This window comes from Coregonus clupeaformis, chromosome 9, assembly GCF_020615455.1.
Source record: "Coregonus clupeaformis isolate EN_2021a chromosome 9, ASM2061545v1, whole genome shotgun sequence".
Classification (NCBI taxonomy): Eukaryota; Metazoa; Chordata; class Actinopteri; order Salmoniformes; family Salmonidae; genus Coregonus; species Coregonus clupeaformis.
The window spans coordinates 6,920,229-6,938,854 of NC_059200.1; positions in this window are offsets into that span (position 1 = coordinate 6,920,229).

An 18,626-nucleotide genomic window follows, 5' to 3' on the forward strand; every position below is an offset into this window, starting at 1 on the left:
AGAATAAGGTTGTAACCTAACAAAATGTGGAAAAAGTCAAGGGGTCTGAATACTTTCCGAAGGCACTGTAAATACATACTCCGGACATACTCCAGACATTGCTCGTCCTAATATTTCTATATTTCTTAATTCCATTATTTTACGTTTAGATTTGTGTATATTGTTGTGTATTGTTAGATATTACTGCACTGTTGGATCTAGGAACAGAATCATTTCGCTACACCTGCAATAACATCTGCTAAAAATGTGTATGCGACCAATAACATTTTTGATTTGATTTCAATCAACATCCTCTGCATAATCAAAACAGTTGCTTTGTGGGAAGATGTTAAAGTTCACAGTTAGTCATTGTTATGTATAGGCCAGCTGAAAAGTACCAATGGCCTGGCTTTGGCCCCAAGAGAGCAGGTCCGCTGGAGCCTTGTCCCAGTGAGACACAGGTGCCGGCCCGCGTAGATGGAACCAGAAAAGTCTGAGCCTTTTGGGTAAAACACTGAGGTAAATCCTGTTTGGAAATGCACCACAAGAGTAGGAGTGCTGATCTAGGGTCAGGTCCCACTAGTCAATATAATTTGATTCATTATGATCTAAAATTAAAAACTGATCCTAGATCAACACTCCTACTCTAAGACGCTTTGCGAATACGGGTCCAGATAAGACAAGTTGACCTTAGCCCCCAGGCACATTAACTATTGCCGAATAATTACTGGCAACTGAGACAGGGGGTTGGCAGACACTGTGACCCTGTCCAATGTCATCCCTGGACAAGGCCAGCCAGGAAGGAGCTTGCCCAACCACTCTGAGGCAGTGGTTGTGTGGCTAGCAGAGGTGTGCTTAGCAGATCTGAAAGAGAGGCACAATATTATTTGAATGAGAATTCAGTCCACTTGACAATTCAAAAATAATTCAGTATTCTTCATGCTGATGATTTGTACAACTTGAGACAGCTCGCAATACAGTACAAATATATTAAAACATAATATGGAATGTAACAAAGATACAGATGATGAGCATGAGGTGGTTTAAAATAATTAAAGGACTACAGGTAGCTAGCTCTATCCATGATTTTCCTGAAAATGTTTATCTGATATTATAGCTAGCTAGTTGATGTTGTTCTAGCTATCTCAGCCAAAGCAAGCTTTTCTCCTCCTTGCTGGTCTGCAGATGCATGACTACATGATCATGATGATGGGGCGGCAGGTAGCTTAGTGGTTAAGAGTGTTGTGCTAGTAACCGAAAGGTCGCTGGTTCTAATCCCCGAGCTGACTAGGTGAAAAATCTGTCTGTGCCCTTGAGCAAGGCACTTAACACTAATTGCTCCTGTAAGTCGCTCTGGATAAGAGCGTCTGCTAAATGACTGTAATGTAATGTAATGTGGCTGTAACATTTACCGGACACTAGAAAACAACAACTAGCTAGCTATATCAGATAGACATTTTTAGGAAAAGCAGCTCATATAGCAAGCCAATAAAATGAATATCATTGTATTGGTTCGACATTGACATCTAGCTAGCTAATCAAGATAGAATCTGAGAAATCTCACCTTTCATCTCATCTGGGCTCTGCATCAGCCAGATGAAGCAACTGCACATCTAATCTTCTTCCCCATCCCCTCTTGTCTTGATTCTACAGGGAGCTATCCTGTTCTCCTCAAAACATTATTAGCAAGCTAGCTAACGTTAGCCAACTTGAGCAGAGATCTCAGCTTGCTAACTAGCAAAGCCAACCAACTACACACCAAATATACACAGAGCAAACTATTATTTTCTAAACGAACGTTAGTCTCAACCAAATTACAAGTACATAGCTAGACCTATTGCTCTGTTACATAACGTAAGAACCACTGGATACAGGCTAGCCAGAAAGTTTTTACTAGCTAGCTAACCAGCCATGTAATTTCAATAGAAAAGAGGCTAGCTAGAATCACCTTTGTAGCAGTTATGCTATGTGGAAACACTTGTTTTAATTCTTCCCTTCATCTTTCTCAAAAACACCTTGTTGTAGCTTTCAAATTCTGTGAATATCATTTAGCTAGCTAGTAATTTTTACAAATTGTATCCATATTTAGCACAGCATAAAAGCATGCTTCCAGACCGGAACGCTGTGAAACGTGAAAGCATGTTCCAGAATGACAACATCTCTATGGACATGTTTCTGTATATTGGGGTTGATGAACTCCACCATCTCAGTAGTTACAATGGGATTATTGATGATGAGAAATGTTCAACGCTGGGTTTCTGCCCTACATCCCCATCGTCATCTCAAATGAATGATAACGGTATTCTCGCCCTGCATAGCTGCTCTCCACCACTGGAGGGGCCCCTCAACCTTCGCCAAAGGCACTCCCCTAGGGGTAGTAGCTGTGAGGAAGGTTGTAATGACAGACGCATCTTTCACAGGGTGGAATGCAGTTCACGAGGGCAGAGTCGTGAACGGATTGTGACCTCCACAACTCCGTCACACTCACAAAAACTACCTCGAGTTACTTACAGTGCTTATTGCCCTAAAGCAATTTCTGCCTTTTCTCCAGAATTGTCATGTCCTGATCAGAATGGACAATATGACTACAGTGGCATACAGTGCATTTGGAAAGTATTTTTCCACATTTTCTTACGTTACAGCCTTATTCGAAAATTGATTAAATAAATAAATGTCCCAATCAACATACAATACCCCATAATGATTTTTTTTTTGCAAATTCATAAAAAAATAAAATAAAACAGAAATCAGGCCACAATCCTGTCTCGGAGCTCTATGGGCAATTCCTTCGACCTCATGGCTTGGTTTTTCCTCTGACATGCACTCTCAACTGTGGGACCTTATATAGACAGGTGTGTGTGCCTTTCCAAATCATGTCCAATCTATTTTAATTTACAACAGGTGGACTCCATTCAAGTTGTAGAAACATCTCAAGGATGATCAATGGAAACAGGATGCACCTGAGCTCAATTTTGAGTCTCATAGCAAAGGGTCTGAAGACTTATGGAAATGAGGTATTTCTGTTTTTTATTTTTAATACATTTGCAAAAATGTCTAAAAACCTGTTTTCGCTTTGTTGTTATGGGGTATTGTGTGTAGATTGATGAGGCTTTTTAAAAAATCAATTTTAGAATAACGCTGTAACGTAACAAAATGTGGAAAAGGTCAAGGGGTCTGAATACTTTCCGAATGTGACTGACCGGCTCGATTTGGTCTTACGTACCAAAGTTTGAAATTGTGTTTTTTACATTAGATATAAGTAGGGACTCCGAGCTAGAAAATGGTATATCACACATTATAGCTGAGGAACAGTGGGAAAGTAATTCTGCTTTGAAAGTTGATAAACTTCTAACCCCACTTTTGAGAAAATGGTCCTTGAATGTTTTGGTACACCTACTGAAGAGCTCTTCTTTGTCTACACCCATTAAGCATTGTTCACACACTCTTAAGCCTTAGCCCAACCCTTCTCTTTAAGGATTCACATGTGAGGCCATATGCTAAACAGAGTGAGTATGGTAGTGAACTAAACAACCAAAGATTTCAAGACTAAAGGCTGGTTTATACTACGTCTATCGACATGTCTGTAGACAGTTGTTGCATTGGCATCATGAACATTCTGACATCAAACTTGTCGTTGTCATTATAAAAAAGTATAAACCCAAAAACAACAGGCTGCATGGTGCAAAATAGCATAACTGGTGTATTTTAACACCAATAAACCCATCCATTTAAAGATTAATGTAGTATACAGTGGGGAGAACAAGTATTTGATACACTGCCGATTTTGCAGGTTTTCCTACTTACAAAGCATGTAGAGGTCTGTAATTTTATCATAGGTACACTTCAACTGTGCGAGATGGAATCTAAAACAAAAATCCAGAAAATCACATTGTTCGATTTTTAAGTAATTAATTTGCATTTTATTGCGTGACATAAGTATTTGATCACCTACCAACCAGTAAGAATTCCGGCTCTCACAGACCTGTTAGTTTTTCTTTAAGAAGCCCTCCTGTTCTCCACTCATTACCTGTATTAACTGCACCTGTTTGAACTCGTTACCTGTATAAAAGACACCTGTCCACACACTCAATCAAACAGACTCCAACCTCTCCACAATGGCCAAGACCAGAGAGCTGTGTAAGGACATCAGGGAAAAAATTGTAGACCAGCACAAGGCTGGGATGGGCTACAGGACAATAGGCAAGCAGCTTGGTGAGAAGGCAATAACTGTTGGCGCAATTATTAGAAAATGGAAGAAGTTCAAGATGACGGTCAATCACCCTCGGTCTGGGGCTCCATGCAAGATCTCACCTCGTGGGGCATCAATGATCATGAGGAAGGTGAGGGATCAGCCCAGAACTACACGGCAGGACCTGGTCAATGACCTGAAGAGAGCTGGGACCACAGTCTCAAAGAAAACCATTAGTAACACACTACGCCGTCATGGATTAAAATCCTGCAGCGCACGCAAGGTCCCCCTGCTCAAGCCAGCGCATGTCCAGGCCCGTCTGAAGTTTGCCAATGACCATCTGGATGATCCAGAGGAGGAATGGGAGAAGGTCATGTGGTCTGATGAGACAAAAATAGAGCTTTTTGGTCTAAACTCCACTCGCCATGTTTGGAGGAAGAAGAAGGATGAGTACAACCCCAAGAAGGTCTGTATGGAGGAGTGGGCCAAAATCCCTCCTGCAGTGTGTGTAAACTTGGTCAAGACCTACAGGAAACGTATGATCTCTGTAATTGCAAACAAAGGTTTCTGTACCAAATATTAAGTTCTGCTTTTTTGATGTATCAAATACTTATGTCATGCAATAAAATGCAAATTAATTACTTAAAAATCATACAATGTGATTATCTGGATTATCTGGATTATCTGAAATTACAGACCTCTACATGCTTTGTAAGTAGGAAAACCTGCAAAATCGGCAGTGTATCAAATACTTGTTCTCCCCACTGTATGTCAATATAGCAAACAAGGCAACTAAAAGCAACTTTCTAAACAATGTTTTGGTTAGTTTATAGCTTGTTAACTAGCTAGCCAGTTCAAATAATGACCAGATCATAGCTGACAACGTCTTAACTTTAGCTAATTTTTATTCAATATTACAGGAAAATAAACTCACAACAAGATAATTATTTACAAGTTAATGGCAAGCCAATTACAGAAAATAGCTTACGGTTGTGAGTGTGACAAAATAAAAGCAGGGCATTCTACCGGAGAATTGTAGAACTTGGACACTGTCTTGTTGGCCTAACGTTATATCCTAATTTGACTTTGGTGCAGGTATTGTTGTTCTTCATATTACCGTCTCTGGTAAATACACACTATATCAAATGAAATCAAAGTGTATTTGTCACATGCACAGGATACAGAAGGTGTAAACAGTACAGTGAAATGGTTACTTGCATAGTGGAGTCTTTTGTTTAGACATGTAGCTAGCTAGCTAAACAATTAACCATAATCCCAACTCATAACGATACTACCATGCGTGAATCTGCAGATAGCTAAAGCTAACCAACTAGGTTCAATGTTAGCTAGCTAGCTAACATTATGTTATAACTAGCAATGCAAATGGCTTTCTGAGATACAAATAATATTACTACACAGATCATACACATAACGTTAGCTAGCAAGCCAGCCAGCTAATGTTAGCTAGCTGGCTAACAGTACGCTTTAACTTGCAATGACAATGACTTTCTGACAAAATTAGAAACTTAGAATATCTGAAAATGTAGCTAGCTAGACTCTCTTACCCATATACATGGATGAACGCTTCTCCCTCACTGTCACGGATGCTGTGGTTGCCCTTAGTTTGAAGATGTAATCCGGAGACTGGTGTTTTATACAACAGCCTTCTGTGTGTTCTCTTTTCAACTCCCTCCGCATATTTGCAATCAAATGACAGAATTTTCTCCATCTCCTTAGCTATCATACTCTGCTTCCACCGGGCATTCCACTGATTTCAAAACTCGGTCAACTTCTTCCGTGACAACAACACTGTTGATCGCCATTTCAGAAGACTCTACAATGTCGGGTTCAATTTAAATGTTTTTACCTAAATCAGGGATTTCCTCATTGTTATGATGGGTTTCTGGTATTGAGAAGTTCAGGATGCAAGAGAGCAGTTGACACAGATGGAGATTGGATGCAGTCATTATTTAATGGTACAATGTTTGATTCAATGACAGGGGGTACGGACATAGCCTCCTGCCATCTGAATGACTTCCATAGACAATCTCTCAGCTTATATACTGCCCTTCCAACCTACTTTTATCTTATTCAGTTGCAAATCATTATTGATTGTCACTCATCCACCACCATATCATGTGCCTCCTTGGTGTCGTGTGGCACCCTAGCCAGGCCATTCCATCACGCACCCATCCTAAGCTTAGCACCATTGGCCCCCAATCTATCTTGGCACACTGACCTTCTATTCCTCACTCGTGACACCACCATGGCTTGTCCTTGTTCTCTGTCCACATACATCTTATGAGTTACACATACATTAATGAATCTTGTTTCACAAATCATCATAACAATCCCCCATTTTCTTTATTTTTGTTGTTGCAAGAAGAATTCCATTACTTAAATCAAACAATTCAAAACATACAAATTAGTTCCTGACCTCCTGACATCATCCCAGAAAATACATTGATTCATGACAATTTGTAATTTACATGGAAATTATAATATATTCAAATGAATATATCCCAATAAAAATAACTTCAATCTTCTTCATCAATGTTCATTCAGAGGAACCCCAAGCTTTTCTCTGGTCACTTGGGGCGCTATCTGATCAACTGAGGTAGTCTTGTTTCCACATCTTCAATTCTGTAAACCTTAAAATCCACGTTATACAGTTCCAACTTAACATTCCCCATTCCTCAATCAACATTATCAATGAACTCTACAATGGAATAAGATGATATAGATGAAGAATTAATACTCTTAATACCTTCCTGTATGTCTCTAATATTTCCCATAGCTTTACTTAAATTCCCAATACCTTACTAATCCTGATGTCAAGCATGTACAACATGATTCTCCCCCTATAATCGCATACATTCCCCCTTATCTACTATAATAGCATACAATGCTATGCGATTATCAATTGCATATTGTCTAATGAGTGCCATCTCAGAACCAATAGCTTGAAAATCCCAGACTGTTAATAGGTACAATCTTCAACTCTGTTCAACCCCTAATATGCCTGATGAGAGATATACAGTATAACACTCTGTTTTCAGTCCCTGTTAAATCAGTACATCCCTAAACTAGTTAGGATTGAGAAATTCAACCACAATATCTATATAAGACAGTTATCTCAATTGTACAATCAATATCCTTCATGCTGAAAATTGTTAGTTACTAATATATACTAATGATTTACTTAAATCACTCAGTCATCTTATATTATAACCAAAACCAAATTCAGAATGACAATTCTTATTGATTCACTTGGTCCTTATCAATCAAAATTAAACCCTCAACTTTATCACCCATTTCAACTGTCAGAATGTACACTTATATTAACATACAGTATAAATATCTGTAATTCTATTATGACCTTCCTCATCCTGAGAATAAATACAGATGATTATCTCAATGACTTCTTAAAACTATTAATTTAGCAGTGTATATACCTCCTATCCACATTAGCAAATTTAGATAAATCCTAAATTATTATCAACACAGCTAAGCAACCCCTTCTTTCTCCAGGCACTTAAATCTTCTGGTGCCTCTTCATTATGTTCTTCAGACATCTTCATATTTCAAAATGAATTGCCCATGATAATGTCCCAACTTCAATGTCTCATGCAAGTCACCACCTTCCCTACAACCTCCTTGCCAACCATTATACCAACAACATGAGAAATGTTGTATTTGAACATATATTTCTCCATTCTCACTCAATGGTGGACTCCTGTCCCACTCTCTCGATATAAAAACATGATAAAATCCGTTGATAGCTTCAATTGGCTGTTTTACCCCTGTTGCATGTAGAAGTGGTGCTTTACAAAATATCTTCAATGCCTCTGATATTCATCTTCAGCCGGTTGTAACTTTTATTTAGGTTCACACCGTTCTAGGCCAAATTATCCCTGCTATGCATCAAGACACCATCTGTATTTACATCACTAGAAGACAAAACATAACATTTTAATTGTTTTAATCCAATTAAGTCCATATAAGCATTGACTATATGACAAATTATTATGTTACACCAATTATTCTTAATACCAATTTCTAATATACTTCCCAATTTCTGTTCACATCGCTCTGTGTAGTGTGTCCTTCTTTCTGCGTACCAATAGGGAAGTTGAGAGTCCCTGCTCCCCACTTAGATTCTGTCTATCTCTGACTGCTTTAATCCATTACCGCCAGTCTCCAGACGCATACAATGCCCAGATTCTCCTGTTAGTTCTGGCAGAGAAGCCTTCACCCTTTGGAAAGAAAGTCTTAGCAACATTGTCAGTTGAGACACAATATGCTACTATACATTTACATTTTAGTCATTTAGCAGACGCTCTTATCGAGAGCGACTTACAGTTAGTGAGTGCATACATTTTCATACTGGCCCCCCGTGGGAATCGAACCCACAACCCTGGCATTGCAAACGCCATGCTCTACCAACTGAGCTACACGGGGCTATACACTGTCTTCTTATCAATCAGTCAGAAAAAGCCTCTATTAGAAAGTGCACATTCTTGCATCTTGTTATAGTCACTCTTTCCATAGACATGCCTCCACTACATTCTACCTTATACAACAAATACATTTTCACCTAAAACATTTAATCTAACCCATAACACATTAATTACTACTGCTCATATTCTTACTACAATATGCAAATGTACCAATAAATCCTCTTACCATCAGTACTACCCCCTTTTCTGAACACATGAGTCACAACGTGATTCATGCTTTCAAAAACAAAACACCAACATTGCCTATTAAACCAAATTAATAAATGAAATTAAAATGACAACATCTGATAATACCTTAACTTACTTCTATCCCGTAAAGTAATCCAAGATTAGTACAATTGACTGGCAACAGGTATCCCTCATCCAGGGAAAGCTCTCTCTCTCTCTTCTTATTTTATGTTTCGATTATCATATATATTATTACCAAATTACAGTGGGGAAAAAAAGTATTTAGTCAGCCACCAATTGTGCAAGTTCTCCCACTTAAAAAGATGAGAGAGGCCTGTAATTTTCATCATAGGTACACGTCAACTATGACAGACAAAATTAGAAAGAAAAATCCAGAAAATCACATTGTAGGATTTTTTATGAATTTATTTGCAAATTATGGTGGAAAATAAGTATTTGGTCAATAACAAAAGTTTCTCAATACTTTGTTATATACCCTTTGTTGGCAATGACACAGGTCAAACGTTTTCTGTAAGTCTTCACAAGGTTTTCACACACTGTTGCTGGTATTTTGGCCCATTCCTCCATGCAGATCTCCTCTAGAGCAGTGATGTTTTGGGGCTGTCGCTGGGCAACACGGACTTTCAACTCCCTCCAAAGATTTTCTATGGGGTTGAGATCTGGAGACTGGCTAGGCCACTCCAGGACCTTGAAATGCTTCTTACGAAGCCACTCCTTCGTTGCCCGGGCGGTGTGTTTGGGATCATTGTCATGCTGAAAGACCCAGCCACGTTTCATCTTCAATGCCTTTGCTGATGGAAGGAGGTTTTCACTCAAAATCTCATGATACATGGCCCCATTCATTCTTTCCTTTACACGGATCAGTCGTCCTGGTCCCTTTGCAGAAAAACAGCCCCAAAGCATGATGTTTCCACCCCCATGCTTCACAGTAGGTATGGTGTTCTTTGGATGCAACTCAGCATTCTTTGTCCTCCAAACACGACGAGTTGAGTTTTTACCAAAAAAGTTCTATTTTGGTTTTATCTGACCATATGACATTCTCCCAATCCTCTTCTGGATCATCCAAATGCACTCTAGCAAACTTCAGACGGGCCTGGACATGTACTGGCTTAAGCAGGGGGACACGTCTTGCACTGCAGGATTTGAGTCCCTGGCGGCGTAGTGTGTTACTGATGGTAGGCTTTGTTACTTTGGTCCCAGCTCTCTGCAGGTCATTCACTAGGTCCCCCGTGTGGTTCTGGGATTTTTGCTCACCGTTCTTGTGATCATTTTGACCCCACGGGGTGAGATCCTGCGTGGAGCCCCAGATCGAGGGAGATTATCAGTGGTCTTGTATGTCTTCCATTTCCTAATAATGTCACGAACAGAAGAGGACCCAAGAGCGCAAGTTCAAATTCAGAGTTCTTTATTCAAGGTTACAGGCGGGAAGAGGAGTCCCAGGGGTGTCAGGGGTCTTTCAGGATCCTCCTGTGGGTACCTGTGCTCCGGGGGTCACCAAATGTCCGGGGGTGTCCAGTCCAAGTGCTTAGTGTGTGTGTTCCCCAGTGATGGAGCGGCGTATCGGGCTGAGGGTGGTGAAACGTCTGGGCACGCTCATCTGGTGGTCGGAGACCTGGGGGAACACACACACAACAGCAATATGAATGGCAGGCAGAAGTACAGATCAGGGCTGGGCAAATATCGTGGTGAGAGACAGAAGGCAGAAACGAGTTACCGGAGGGGCTGAAGATCGGAGAGTAGTCGAGGTCCAGAAGGCAGGTTGGGATAGACGGGGCAGTAGAACAAGGAGGCAGTCAAGAAAGGATCGGTATCACAAACAGGAGTCAGAGCGCAGACAGGCAGGTTACTGGTCCGGGTTTGAAGACGATCTGACAGGGCTTGGCTGAAAAACAGGGCTTGATATACTGGGAGAGGTAGTGGGGAAATGCAGTTCAGCTGGCAGAGTAATTAGAACAGAGTGAGGCAAGGTGAGGATGGTGAGTGGGAAATGCAGTGCAGCTGGCCAGGTAACAAGAGCAGAGCAGGGCAGGTGGAGCTAGTTAGGCTGAGTAGAGAGAGGGAGGTGAGCAGAGTGGAAGATAATTGAATGCAATTAATGTTGCTACCAGGGAGAGAGAGTGCTCATGACAGGACCCCCCTCCAAGGGACGGCCCCAGAAGTCCCAAGAACAACATCATGCCGGGAGGGTGGAGGGGAGCAGGCGGCGGGTCAGAACTCCTCCGAGCGGTCCGAGTGAATCTCCTCATCCTCAGAAGGAGCTGGAGGGTCACGGTCGGGAGACAGGACAGGCACTGAGACAGGAGCAGGGCGGGCCGGACGGCTAGGAACCCCTCTTGGACGGCCCCCTACGGATTGCAGGCTGATCAGGATGTAGTCGGTGGAAGTCAGTGATAAGGGTCCGGTCCACTATCCTCCTGGCCGGGATCCAGGTCCTCTCCTCTGGACCATATCCCTCCCAATCAACGAGGTACTGGAGACCCCTACCCCTTCGCCTAGAGCGGAGCAGCCGCCGGACGGTGAAGACAGGACCGCCATCTACGAGGCGCGGAGGAGGTGGCGCCGGAGCTGCAGGGACCAGGGGACTTTCATGGACCGGCTTGACCTTGGAGACGTGGAAGGTGGGGTGGACCCGCATGGAAGCGGGCAACTGAAGTCGGACCGCCGTTGGACTGATGACTTTCTGCACAGGAAAAGGACCAATGAAGCGAGGGCCAGCTTTCGTGATACAACCCGCAGCGGCAGATCCCGGGCAGACAGCCAGACCTTCTGACCAACCCGGTAAGTAGGTGCTGGGGTCCTCCGTCGGTTGGCACCGACGGCGTAGCTGGTTCCAGACTTCAGGAGCACAGTGCGAGCCTGGGCCCAAGTGCGGCGGCAGCGGCGGGCATACGCAAGAGCAGACGGACAGGTGGCATCCGCCTCCTGGCTGGCAAACAGTGGAGGTTGATACCCGTAGACACACTGAAAGGGGGAGAGCCCGGTGGAGGAACTGGTGAGTGAATTATGGGCATATTCCACCCAGAGCAGGTGTTGAGCCCAGGCCCGGGGATTTTGGGAAGCCACACACCTCAGTGCCTTCTCCAGCTCCTGGTTCATGCGTTCAGTCTGGCCGTTTGACTGCGGGTGGAATCCAGACGATAGGCTGGCGGTGGCCCCAAGGAGATGACAGAACTCCTTCCAAAAGGTTGCTGAGAATTGCGGGCCCCGGGTCTGACACTATATCCTGGGGTAGGCCATGGATACGAAACACATGTTCCAGGACCACCTGGGAGGTCTCTTTAGCAGAGGGTAGTTTGGGAAGGGGCACGAAGTGGGTCATCTTACTAAAGCGGTCAACAATGGTAAGGATGACTGTGTGTCCGTCAGAGGGCGGAAGGCCCGTAACAAAGTCCAGTGAAACGTGGGACCAGGGCCTCTTGGGTATGAGTAGGGGTTGCAGCAACCCAGCAGGAGGCTGGTTGGGAGTCTTGTTTCGGTTACAAGTGGGACAAGCTCGGATGAATTCTCGGACATCCCGTCTCATCCCCCGCCACCAGAACCGCTGGCGGACCAGATGAAGGGTGCGAGTGATGCCGGGATGACAGGCCAGACGGGATTCGTGCCCCCACTGAATCACAGGTGACCTGAGATTTGCTGGAACAAACAGACGGTTGGGGGCGCTGGTGCTTGGACCTGGCTGGTCCCGAAGAGCCTCCATGACCTGCTTCTCGATCTCCCAGGTGAGGGCCGCTACGACCAAGTGGCTGGGAAGAATGGGAGCTGTCATGGCGGTGGTCTCGTCCTTCTGAAACATCCGGGAAAGAGCATCAGGTTTGATGTTGCGAGATCCCGGGCGGTAGGAGAGCGTGAAATTGAAGCGCGTAAAGAACAGAGACCACCGCTGTTGACGGGAGTTCAGCCTCCTGGCTGTTTGGATATACTCCAGGTTCTTGTGGTCTGTCCACACTACGAATGGTTCCTTTGACCCCTCTAACCAGTGCCGCCATTCTTCAAGGGCGAGCTTGACAGCCAACAGCTCGCGGTTCCCAATGTCGTAGTTGCATTCGGCAGGGGTTAGCCGACGGGAGTAGAAGGCACAGGGGTGCATCTTGCCATCCTCAGCTGCTCTTTGAGAAAGCACTGCACCCACTCCCACGTCCGAAGCATCTACCTCCACCACAAACTGCCTTGCTGCATCTGGCATCTGGAGGATGGGAGCAGAAGTGAAACATGTCTTGAGGATATTGAAGGCCTTATCAGCAGCTGATGTCCATTGGTACGGTTGTTTAGTGCTGGTTAGCGCCGTGAGGGGTGCAGCCACTGTGCTATAGTTTCTGATGAATCTCCTATAAAAGTTGGCAAAGCCCAGGAACTGTTGCAACTTCTTCCGAGACTCAGGAACTGGCCAGGAAGTGACAGCCGACACCTTCGTGAGATCCATCTGAATGCTGCCCTCGGTCACCACATACCCCAGGAATGAAACGGTCTTGGCATGGAACTCGCACTTCTCTGCCTTCACGAAAAGAGAGTTCTCCAGCAGGCGGCGCAGGACCAACCGGACGTGGTGCGTGTGTTCTGACAGAGTCTTTGAGAATATTAAAATATCGTCAAGGTACACAAATACGAACGTATTTAGCATGTCCCTGAGGATATCATTCACTAGGGCTTGAAAAACTGCTGGGGCATTGGTGAGGCCGAAGGGCATGACGAGATATTCATAGTGGCCGGTTGGTGTGTTGAACGCTGTCTTCCATTCGTCTCCCTCCCTCATCCGCACCAGATGGTAGGCATTGCGAAGGTCCAGCTTAGTGAATACAGTGGCTCCCTGCAGCAGTTCGAAGGCAGACGAAAGTAAGGGCAGTGGGTAGCGATTCTTAACCGTGATGTCGTTCAGACCCCGGTAATCTATGCATGGACGAAGAGAACCGTCCTTCTTGCCGACAAAGAAGAATCCCGCTCCTGCGGGGGAAGACGACGGTCTAATTATCCCGGAGGCAAGAGAGTCATTAATGTAGTCCTCCATGGCCTTTCTTTCCGGGGCTGACAGTGAATACAGACGACCCTTGGGAGGTGCTGTGCCAGGCAGGAGATCAATCGCGCAGTCATAGGGTCTGTGTGGGGGTAGAGATGTCGCCTTGGATTTGTTGAACACCTCTTTCAGGCTGTGGTAACAGGCCGGAACATTGGATATGTCGGAGGTAGCGCTAGATCCTTCCCGGTGAACGGGCAGGGTGGCCCCCCTTAAACAGGTCTGGTGACAACTCCTTCCCCACTCACGGACTGTTCCTGTCTCCCAGTCGATGTGGGGGGTTGTGCTGACGGAGCCACGGGTATCCAAGAATGAGTGGTTGGCCAGGTGAGTGTAGGAGGTGAAACTGGATGGACTCCTGGTGGTTTCCTGACAGCAGGATTGTCACAGGGGCGGAGATATGAGTGACAGTGCCAAGATGATGCCCATCCAGGGCTCGTGCAGGAATGGGTTGTGTCAGTTGATGATGGTTCACGCCCAGTTGCTGTGCAAGCTCAGGGTCCATGATGTTTGCTTCGGCTCCGGAATCCACAAGGGCGGCCAATGTATGAGTCTTGTCAGAAAGCTGAAGGCGGAGATGAAGCAGGGTCTTTCGGATGGAGGGAGACTGAAGGCTTGTTGAGCTCACCCGGATCTCCCCTACACCTGGTGAGCTGCGGCTTTTGCCGGACAAGTAGCGACACGGTGATTCTCGCCACCACAGTAGAGGCAAAGGTTGGAGCTTAGACGGCGCCCGACGCTCCTCGGGAGTCAGAGAGGCACGGCCAATCTCCATGGGCTCAGGCTGATTGAGTTGGCTATGGGACTTGACAGGCAGGGGCTGGACAGAAGCGGTATCGACCCGAGTACGGATGGCAGGTTGACTGAGACGGCCCTTCTCCCTCCTCCGGGTCTGTATACGGCGGTCAATGCGAACGGCAAGGTCAATGGCGGCATCAAGCGTTGAGGGGCGGGTCATGGGAAACAAGCTCGTCCTTGATATAGTCCGCCAGGCTATGGAGGAAGGCTTGCACCAGTGCCTCTGGGTTAAACGAGCTTTGACTGGCCAGGGTACGAAAGTCAATGGAGAAGTCTGCCACTGTCCGATTGCCCTGACGGATGGTGAGCAGAGCTTGTGACGCTTCGGCTGTTGGCGAGCCTAGGTCAAAGACCTTTAACATCTCCTCCTCAAAGGCACTGAAGGAGGCACAGGCTGGGGTTTGCCGGTCGAATTCCGCCGTTCCCCACAACCGAGCTCGACCGGTGAGATGTGTGATGACATACCCCACCTTGGCTCCCTCTGTTGAGAAAGTCCTGGGCTGTAGTGCAAACTGGATTCGGCAGCTGCTCAAGAATGGTCTTACTTGCTTCTGGTTGCCATCAAAACGTTCCGGGTTCCCAATCCTTGGTTCAGGAGCGTGGGGATCTGGTGGCAGCACTGCCGGGCCTGCAGCATGGGGACCTCCAGCGGAGGGATGAAGGAGTATCGGTGGTACAGGAACAAAAGGACCAGGGGGGTGCAGGTGGAGTAGCCGGGCTTGAGAGTAGTTGCAGGGCTTGGGCTAGCTGTTGTTGCTGCAGTTGGAACTGTTGTTGCTGCTGGTTGAATAGCTGGAGAAGGGAAGCGATGTCGCCAGCCATCCGATTTATGTCTCCCTCAGAGCGTTCCAGTCGCTGTAGGGCAGTCCTCTCTGGCTCTTCCTCCATCGTGGTCAGGGAGTGCGCTGGGTCCATGATGGTCAGATCGTTCTGTCACGAACAGAAGAGGACCCAAGAGCGCAAGTTCAAATTCAGAGTTCTTTATTCAAGGTTACAGGCGGGAAGAGGAGTCCCAGGGGTGTCAGGGGTCTTTCAGGATCCTCCTGTGGGTACCTGTGCTCCGGGGGTCACCAAATGTCCGGGGGTGTCCAGTCCAAGTGCTTAGTGTGTGTGTTCCCCAGTGATGGAGCGGCGTATCGGGCTGAGGGTGGTGAAACGTCTGGGCACGCTCATCTGGTGGTCGGAGACCTGGGGGAACACACACACACAACAGCAATATGAATGGCAGGCAGAAGTACAGATCAGGGCTGGGCAAATATCGTGGTGAGAGACAGAAGGCAGAAACGAGTTACCGGAGGGGGCTGAAGATCGGAGAGTAGTCGAGGTCCAGAAGGCAGGTTGGGATAGACGGGGCAGTAGAACAAGGAGGCAGTCAAGAAAGGATCGGTATCACAAACAGGAGTCAGAGCGCAGACAGGCAGGTTACTGGTCCGGGTTTGAAGACGATCTGACAGGGCTTGGCTGAAAAACAGGGCTTGATATACTGGGAGAGGTAGTGGGGAAATGCAGTTCAGCTGGCAGAGTAATTAGAACAGAGTGAGGCAAGGTGAGGATGGTGAGTGGGAAATGCAGTGCAGCTGGCCAGGTAACAAGAGCAGAGCAGGGCAGGTGGAGCTAGTTAGGCTGAGTAGAGAGAGGGAGGTGAGCAGAGTGGAAGATAATTGAATGCAATTAATGTTGCTACCAGGGAGAGAGAGTGCTCATGACAAATAATTGCTCCCACTGTTGATTTCTTCAAACCAAGCTGCTTACCTATTGCAGATTCAGTCTTCCCAGCCTGGTGCAGGTCTACAATTCTGTTTCTGGTGTCCTTTGACAGCTCTTTGGTCTTGGCCATAGTGGAGTTTGGAGTGTGACTGTTTGAGGTTGAAGTTCAAACAGGTGCCATTAATACAGGTAATAAATGTTGTGTATACCAAGTGTACATTAAGTCCTCATGACATTTCTTCTCATAAGAAATCATGTGTATACCCAAAACTTATCACCTGGGACCTGTTGAAGCCTTTACAATCAAAATAAGAACCCTATATAAACATCATCCTAGGTGGGTTGTGTGTTTATTGGAAAACAATAAACAAAAATAGCCAGGCCTCATTTAATTTGGTAGCTCCCTTTTATGACCTAAAAATAAGACTACTGAATTTTACTAACTGTTCCACTAATCCCACAGACTTTTGAAACATCCCAATGAGAGATAAAGAAATCCCCATTTTCCTGGAAGAGAAAGTATACATTTTGTTAACATTCAGTTATAATCAGCAATCCAAAAATATGAATTACACACAAAACATAATGCAGATATGCCCTGTTCTATCTCAGATCAATAATCGTTTGTTTTAACTAATTCCTCATAACTACTCCAGAAGAAGATTACATAAAATCTTTCAAAAGTTGAAAACCTCTCAAATTTCTTCGAATTTACAACGAGTGTTTTTAATTGATTATTCTTTAAACCCCATTCTCTGAATTCTCACAATGAATATTCAACCCCTAAATCTGCTCCATGTGATCCCATATCAAATGATCCATTCCCATTTACTTGATCAACAACATAGGAAATATCTGTTTCCCTTTCTATTGTTCCTGTCACCCCTGTAAATGTCATATTTCATTCATTAGCCAATACAATCACCTACTCCTGTGGTGAATTATTATTAATGAACGGTAGAGTTTAATGGACTATGAGGTAGAACTGGGTTAATCAAGAGCATAAAGTTAGAATTCTTTGTTACTTGGCCAGGAATTGTATTGGGTCATTTCATTTCACTGTGTGGGTGAGTAGAGAGGGAATCTGCCCTAGGGTCAGATTGCTTGCTCTTACTTAACCCTCCCGTTGTCCTAGGGTCAAAATGACCCGCCTCTGTGTTGAACCAACTTTATTTAATTTTTATATTTTTTGGATCATTTGTGAGAAGGAGGCAGTGATACTTTCTTTAAAGTCTCATTGCCTCCTTCTCACAAATGATCCCAAAAATATAAAAATTCAATAAAGTTGGTTCAACACAGTGGCGGGTCATTTTGACCCTAGGACAACGGGAGGGTTAAATCCATGGCTGTCTTATCTGATGAGAGACTGAAACTAGCTTGTGGCCTTTTGTCTCTCTCTTCAAACACAGTGAAGGGAGCGGCACCAGGGTTGAATAGAGTTTGGGCTAGACCTTTGTCTCCTTGGTATCTTCTTGATTGATTACAGCATGAGGGGGTGAGGTTTGTGTATGATTCAAGAATTTAGGGCCTTGTCATGTTTAAACTAAACATGAGTGTGTGTGCAAGACAGGGGAGCGAGTGATTGGTTGGAGTAATAGTTCAGCCGTCCTCAGGGACAAAGGAAGTGGGTGTGGAGTGATAAAGAGCGGGAAACTGAAGAGGGAGGGATTTAGAGTTAGAAGAGTTGGGGATGATGGTATATAATGTGACGTGAGGGAGGAAGAACGGGGTGCCACTCTGCAGACTGGTATCGGCTTTGTTGAAATTTTAATAAAGTCATTTCTTGATGCAACAAAAACTCTGTAAGACCTTATTTGTAATAAAGTATAGTGGTTATTTTCCACAACACTCCGCGTAAGTAAGACTTGATATTTTATCCCAGGCACCTATTTAAAAATTGTTTGATATGTTGTCTCCTATTTTATCCTTAACATAATACTATGGGGGATTTCCATCAATCCTGGAAAAAAAACTCCCACTCAGAAGACACTATATAATAAATTGTTTCATTAAGTTCACTACACCTTCTACTATAAACCTATGACCCCTTTCTAGTATGTTAATCGTCGCAACCTGTTGCATTGATGTTTTACAATAACAACCTTTTGTTTAATAACTTCATAACATACAAAAAAATGTTTACTTCTTCATCAGCCTAGTGGTAAAAACTATCTCCCATTGTTTAACATACCATAAACAAATTATTGTTTTAGAATTAACTGTCTCCATAACTCAC